We start from the raw sequence: 8169 nt of genomic DNA on the forward strand, positions 1-8169 counted from the left end.
ATGGCCCTGGATCCTTAAGCTTAATTGGGATGATCACTCCTCCAAGGTCCTCAAGATCCTTCTCATCTTGAGCTTGAGCCTTCTTCTTTGACAAATCAAGCAAAAAATTTCTATAGAGAGGATATGGTTCATACTGTTCCAAGGCAGGTCCTCTCTCCTCTTCTTGGTAATCAATGATGATCTCTTGTATGGCCATCACTTCCTCTTGTTTCTCAACCACAACTTCTTCCTTCAAAGCTTTCTCATCCACTTGTTGCTTAGCCAACATCTCCTTTTTCTCAATTATTTCCCTTAATTCAGTAATCCTCTGTGCTTCGAAACGTCCAGGGAATGGTAGAGGCGGTTTGTAAGCAGGAGGGATGTACTTAGCAGGTTTAACAGCTCAGGATCCTTCAGCTCGATCGACCACTCGATCAGGCACTCGGTCGAGTGCATGCTCGAGTACCTGGTCGAGTGCAATGGCGGGTTCAGATTTCTTTGCAAAAACTTCACTCAAAGCTTCAATAACTGACCAATCCTCCCCATCTTGAATATCACTGTCCCTAGTGACTTCTTCATCAGAGATATGGATGGCTTTTGCAGTGAACTCTCTTGGATTTTGAATGGCTTTTCCAGGGAGTTGGTTGGGTTTAGGAGCAGAAGTAGAGGCAATGTTGCTCTCCATATACTTCACTCTAGAGTTGAGACCTTAAACTTCATGTTCAGGTCATTATACTGGGATGTGAGCTTTTGATTCAACTCAGCAAACTGTTTGGCTTCCTCAATCTTTCCTTGTGTTTGCCCAATCAACAACTGTTGCATCATAGCTCTTAAGTCTTGTTCTTGGCCTTGGTTAGTCTGAAACCCTGGTGGGGGACACAACTGAGGCTGGAACACTTGATGTTGTTGTTTGGGGACATAGTTTTGTTGCTGTTGAGGCTGTTGAGGTGGATACACTTGGTCTTGTGGATTAGCTACATTGGTGCTTCTATAGGAGAGGTTGTTGTTCTTGAACCCTCCTTGGTTGTAACCTTTGAATCCACCCTTGTTTTGCATATAACAGAGCTCAGCAAACTCATTCTCCCCTTCTTGAACTTGAACCTCTTCCTCACCAATGAAGTGAATGGATTTTTGTTAGCTAAGGAGGATTTTATCAAGCTTCTCATTGACCATCTTCAAATCCTTCTTGTACTTGTCCTCTTGGTCAGTAGATGTGGACCTTATGGTTCTTTCATAGTCCTCATTGTAATTGCCATCTGACTGAGCAAGGTTCTCAGCTAATTCCCATCCTTCTTCCACATTCTTGTTGAGGAAGTTGCCATTAGAAGCTGTGTCAAGAAGCATCCTGATCTTGGGAAGCACTCCTCTATACAAGGTGCTTAGGAGTGACTCATTGCTGAAGCCATGGTGAGGACATTGAGTCTGAAATCCTTTGAACCTCTCCCAAGCTTCACAAAAGCTTTCATTGTTTCTTTGAGCAAACCCAGAAATTTTATTCCTCAATCTAGCAGTCCTTGCATTTGAGAAATTTTTTGCCAAGAAAGCCTTCTTGCAAGCATCCCATGTGGTTATTGCTCCAGTAGGAAGAGTCTTCTCCCAAAGGTGAGCCTTATCTCCAAGTGAAAATGGGAAGAGCCTCAACTTGAATCCATCCTCACTCACTCCATTAATCTTGGTAAGACCACAGATTCTATCAAATTCATCAAGGTGGTCTAGAGGATCCTCCATTGGCAACCCATGGAACTTGTTGGCTTGGATCATGGAGATCAGTCCACTCTTGATTTCAAAGTTGTTGTTTGGTACTGTGGGAGGCACAATGCCAGCTCTATGGTTGTGGGTATTGGGTGCATCTCCAGCACCAATGTTCCTTGGTCTTGGAACTGGATCTTGTTGCTCCATTACCACTTGATCTCCTTGCTGTTCTTGAACTACTCTTCTTTGCTTATGTCTCAAACCCTTTTGCAGTCTGTGGATGTTGTCAATTGGCCTTTGAAGATTGTCTTTCCCCTTTGACCTTGTGTGCATCAACAAACTGAGATACTAACTCGAACAGGAGCACGGTCGAGCGCAGGCTCGAGTGAGTGGTCGAGTCGTATGGGAACTGGTGTCTATTTAGATACGCTGTCTGACTCGATCAAGTGCTCGATCACTACTCGGTCGAGTGGTGCTCGAGTGGGTGGTCGAGTGGGTACCTGAAACTCAAGACAGCCAAGCAAAAGAAGTTTGGAGTTCAGCAACTTCACAAGTGTATAAACGAACTTAATCTTAGACTAATATTGATCCTAATTGTCACAAAAACACTCTCAAATGGGCAACGGCGCCAAATTGAAACACATATATTTGTGGGTGTGATGATGAATGTATGGAATGATGAGATATGAAATGAATGGATGGCAGGGTGTTTCAATTCCTNTGTCAATCCAATCTGAGAGTTGTGAACAATCAGGATATGTATATGAGCCTAAGTTAAGCCAAATATGCAGAGGTTGTCTGTCAATAACAATCCTATTGATGAAATGTAAAGAGCAGAAAGTAAAGCTACTAGAACTAGATTCTAAATGTAAATGGAACAGAATGATTATAACTAATATGAAGCTAGAACAGAAATAGAAACTATACTAATGAACTAATGCAACACAGTAATGAATAAGACAATAAGTAAATGCAACAGAAATGCAAATGAAATGAGACTAGAGATAAGACAGGACAATTACTAATCATAAACAAGAGTTCTAGGGATGAACTCGAGCAAGCACTCAATCGAGTGTAGATCGAGTGCAGGGTCGAGCTGGACAAATCCGTGAAACAGAGCAATACACAAGCGAATCAAACAACGATCAAACAGTAGGATTAAGACTTAAAAATCAATAAACAAGGAAGGCCTTGAGGAGGGATTCATGGGCTGGACTAATGAATGAGGTCATCTAACTTGGTCAACAAATCTCAAGCAAACTTTGAGCTAATCTCTAGACATATATTTCTAAGACAAGTTTAATCCACTCTCATGGCAAGAAACAATCAAACCTATGCATCTCTAGACTTGTTCTCACAAAGTAAAGAATCTACACAAGCAGGCATTAAGCAATATGTCTCATACCAAACAAGACCTCTAATCTCTTAGCAAGCCTAATGGTAAGCTCTAGATCTAGCCTTATCTATGCTTCTTAAACATTGGTGTGATGCTAAGATGCTTGAAATCAAACCCCAACCTCTCAGTTCAGGATTAGCATTAAGAACATCTAGCCTAGAAGAGATTCTACCACAATAAAGCTTGACCAAAGCAAACAAACCTCAAACACAGCCCAGCCTAACCCATCCTCAAGATCCTAAGCTACTACTCACAAGAACACATGATGAACATCAAAGTCATAAACCCAGAAAATACTGAAACTTGCATCAAATGAAAGATAAAACAAAGATCTATAATATTCAAGAAAGAATCAAACACGAATTCTTAATATCTTGAAAGTTATGAAACCAACAAAATCCAAGAATCTTATGTTTTCTCTCTTAAAAGAGTACAAGATCTAAGAAAAATAAAAGTGCAAAAGGAATAATTCCCAAAAGGGTAAAAACTAGGTTTCTAACTATTCTCCAAAGCTGGACTCTTTGGTGGCTGCAGGTACAAGGCTTTATATAGGAGAGGGGGTGGAAACCCTAAAAATACTAAAAGACAAAATAGTCAACGGCTCGGTCAACTCAAACCTGTGCTCGGTCGAGTGGCTGGTCGAGTTGGCTTTTCTTCTGCTTCCTCCACTCGGTCGAGTCCTCCTCAGCACACGGTCGAGTGTCTGGTCGAGTGAGCAGTCGAGTTGGACTCTGGACCTTGTTGCTTCAGCCTTAACTCTCCCTTGCTTTCTCCTCATGATTGCTTCCATGCTCCTTAAGCTCCAAAATCACCTGTTTATGCATGAAAAGATGCAAATGCAATGCAACTATACTCTAATGCATGATTAGTCCCAAAGCTACACAATAATGGCCTAAATGGATAGCAAAAGATGCAAAAGATGTGAATAAACTAAGGGAAAACAAGGTAAAATATATGAACATCAACCAGCTCTCTAGTTATGTGTGTTTGGTGCATCTCCAGCACCAATGTTTCTTGCCATTGGAGCTTTTTGATCTTGTTGCTCCATTAGCACTTGTTGTTCTTGTTCCTGATAGATCCTTGTTCTCTGCTGTCTTAGGTCCCTTGGTGGTCGGTTGATGTGATCTAGGAGTCTCTGAAGATTGTGATGACCCTTTGACCTTGTTTGCATCAACAGGCGCGAGTACAGACTCGGACAGGCACTCGGTCGAGCTCAGGCTCGAGTGGGTGGTTGAGTCGACTGGGAAGTGATGTCTATTTGTATCCGGCTAAGTGCTCGATCACTGACTCGGTCGAGTGGTGGTCGAGTTGGTGGTCGAGCTGGTACCTGAAACTCAATCATAGACAAGCAGTAGAAGAAACGAGATCAGTAGTGAACAAGTGGATAAACGAACTTAAGCTTAGACTTCTATTGATCCTAATTGACACAAAACACACTCAAATGGGCAACGGCGCCAAATTAAAACAATCTTTTTATGGTGGTGGATATGATGATGAGATATGGTATGAATGAATGATGAATAGGTGGAGTGTAAGGTGTTTCAATTACCCTTATGCTGTTGTAGTATAAGAGATGTCAATCCTAAATGAGTGTTTGCAAGCAATCAGGATGTGCATATATGTCTAAGTCCAAGCCAAATATGAAGGATGTTTGTCACTAACAACCTATTGATGAAATGTAAAATGCAGAAAGTAAAAGCTACTAAGATAGATGCTAAATGTAAAGAGAACAGACTAATCAAAGCTATGATGAAACAAGAACAGAAATAGAAACTATAGTAATACAAGTAATAAACTAATGCAAGGCAAGTAATGAACATGATACTAAGTGAATGCAACAGAAATGCAACTAAAATGAAACAGGAGTTGAGACAGGACAAACACAAAGCATAAACAAGAATTATGGGGATGAGCTCGAGCAAGCACTCGATCGAGTATAGATCGAGTACAGGGTTGAGCTGGACAAACGCGAGAAACAGAGCAAAACTAATAAAACAGAGCAATACAAAAGCGAATCAAACAACGATCAAACAACATGATTTAAGCTAGGAAATCAATAAACAAGGAAGGTCTTAGGGATGGATTCATGGGCTGGACTTTAGATTGTTGTTATCTAACTTAATCAACAAACCTCAATTAATATGAGCTAATCTCTAGACAATGATCTCCAAGAACATGTTAATCCACTCTCATGACAGAAACAATCAAGCTCATATATTTCTAGGCTTGTTCTCACAAAGCAAAGAACTTATACAAGCAAGCATTAAGCAACAGATCATCTATAGTCAATAATTAAACAAGACATCTAATCTCTTAGCATGCCTAATGAAAATCTCTAGATCTAGCCTTATCTTTGCACCTTAGACATTGGTGTGATGTTAAGAGGCTTGAGTTCAAACCCTACCCTCTCGGTTATAGGATCAGCATTAAGAATATCTACCCTAGAAGAGATCTACAACAATCAAGCTTGACCAAATCAAACAACCACAACATCCATCCAGCCTAACCCATCCCTAAGAGCTAAGGAAACTACTCACAATCACACATGATGAACAACAAAGTCATAAACCCAGAAAATACCAAAACTTGCATCAATAGAAAGATAAAGCAAAGATCAACAATATTGAAGAAGGAATCAAACTCGAATTCTCAATATTTTGAAAGTTATGAAACCAACAAATATGAAGAATCTATTGTTTTTCTCCTTCAAGGAGGTACAAGATCTAAGAAAATAAAAGTGCAAAAAGTAATAATTCCCAAAAGGGTAAATACTAGGTTTGAGAATATCTAAAAAGCTGGACTCTTTTGTGGCTGCAGGGTACAAGGCCTTATATAGAAAAAGTAGTGGAAGCCCTAAAAATGCTAAAAGACAAAATAGCTAGGTGGCTCGGCCAACTCGACCTGGTGCTCGGTCGAGTGACCGGTCGAGTTGGCTCCTCTTTTTGCATCTTCCACTCGGTCGAGTCCATCTCCGCACACGATCGAGTGTCTAGTCGAGTGGGCGGTCGAGTGGAACTCCGGACCTTGGTTCTTCAGCTCTAACTCCTTTGCTTTCTCCTCTTGATAGCTTCACTCTTCTGTAGCATTGCTTCCATGCTCCTTAGGCTCNTGTTATCTAACTTAATCAACAAACCTCAATTAATATGAGCTAATCTCTAGACAATGATCTCCAAGAACATGTTAATCCACTCTCATGACAGAAACAATCAAGCTCATATATTTCTAGGCTTGTTCTCACAAAGCAAATAACTTATACAAGCAAGCATTAAGCAACAAATCATTTATAGTCAATAATCAAACAAGACATCTAATCTCTTAGCATGCCTAATGAAAATCTCTAGATCTAGCCTTATCTTTGCACCTTAGACATTGGTGTGATGTTAAGAGGCTTGAGTTCAAACCCTACCCTCTCGGTTATAGGATCAGCATTAAGAATATCTACCCTAGAAGAGATCTACAACAATCAAGCTTGACCAAATCAAACAACCACAACATCCATCCAGCCTAACCCATCCCTAAGAGCTAAGGAAACTACTCACAATCACACATGATGAACAACAAAGTCATAAACCCAGAAAATACCAAAACTTGCATCAATAGAAAGATAAAGCAAAGATCAACAATATTGAAGAAGGAATCAAACTCGAATTCTCAATATTTTGAAAGTTATGAAACCAACAAATATGAAGAATCTATTGTTTTTCTCCTTCAAGGAGGTACAAGATCTAAGAAAATAAAAGTGCAAAAAGTAATAATTCCCAAAAGGGTAAATACTAGGTTTGAGAATATCTAAAAAGCTGGACTCTTTTGTGGCTGCAGGGTACAAGGCCTTATATAGAAAAAGTAGTGGAAGCCCTAAAAATGCTAAAAGACAAAATAGCTAGGTGGCTCGGCCAACTCGACCTGGTGCTCGGTCGAGTGACCGGTCGAGTTGGCTCCTCTTTTTGCATCTTCCACTCGGTCGAGTCCATCTCCGCACACGATCGAGTGTCTAGTCGAGTGGGCGGTCGAGTGGAACTCCGGACCTTGGTTCTTCAGCTCTAACTCCTTTGCTTTCTCCTCTTGATAGCTTCACTCTTCTGTAGCATTGCTTCCATGCTCCTTAGGCTCCAAAATCACCTGTTTATGCATGAAAATATGCAAATGCAATGCAACTACATCCTAATGCATGAACAGTCCTAAAGCTATGCAATAATGGTCAAAATGGATAGCAAAAGATGCAAAAGATGTGAATATACTAAGGGAAAACAGGGTAAAATATATGAACATCAACACCCCCAAACTTAGTCTTTGCTTGCCCTCAAGCAAATAAACAAGACATAAGAAGGTAGGTGAGGTTTAAAAGTGGGATCTCAGCTCCTAAAGCTTGCCAATAGACCAGGTAGAATCAATGTCCAAGTTACTAGTACTATGATGCAAGTTGAATGAGCTGTACTTAAAGATCTTAGACAAGCCTATCACAACCTTTACTGATTTGAGCCTTAGATGTCCACATGCATTCAAATCATTCATTTCCTTTAACATTCATTAATCAAGAACATGAATCAATTCTATGCAATGCTTAAACTCATTTGGCTTGGTAGTAAAAGGTTTTGAGACAATGGTGGTCTCTCTTTAGAGTGGGGCTTTATCAATATCAAGGTTCTGTCACAAAAAATGGATTGAGCTTTAGAAGAATGCTAAAGGTAAGAACACTTAGACACATACAAGAACAAAACCTTGTCTACTCCAAAAGGCACCCAAAGTGTTTATCCTATCAATCTAAACTCAAATGATCCTAGTGCTACCCTTTAACTTCTTCACTACTCTTTCACCCTTTTCTCTGTTGATTTAAAAGTCTTAGGAGAGGTTTCTTATTTGATCTTTCTAGTGGAATGGGGGATTCTTACTTATTTGCTATGGTTCTCTTTTCTTCTATTCTTAAGACATACAAGCATTTTGCTAGACTCTTCTTTTCTTTCTTTTCTTTTCTTTAGCTAGAACCATCTTAAACAATTTTTTTTACTTCCCATCCTTTCACTAGAGCTTTACTTAAACACATTCTCCTCTTAAAGACTCTACCTTTTTCTTTCTCTTTTTCCTCTTTTCTTTTCAAAACAGCC

Source organism: Camelina sativa, unplaced genomic scaffold, assembly GCF_000633955.1.
Source record: "Camelina sativa cultivar DH55 unplaced genomic scaffold, Cs unpScaffold00486, whole genome shotgun sequence".
In the NCBI taxonomy this organism is placed as follows: domain Eukaryota; kingdom Viridiplantae; phylum Streptophyta; class Magnoliopsida; order Brassicales; family Brassicaceae; genus Camelina; species Camelina sativa.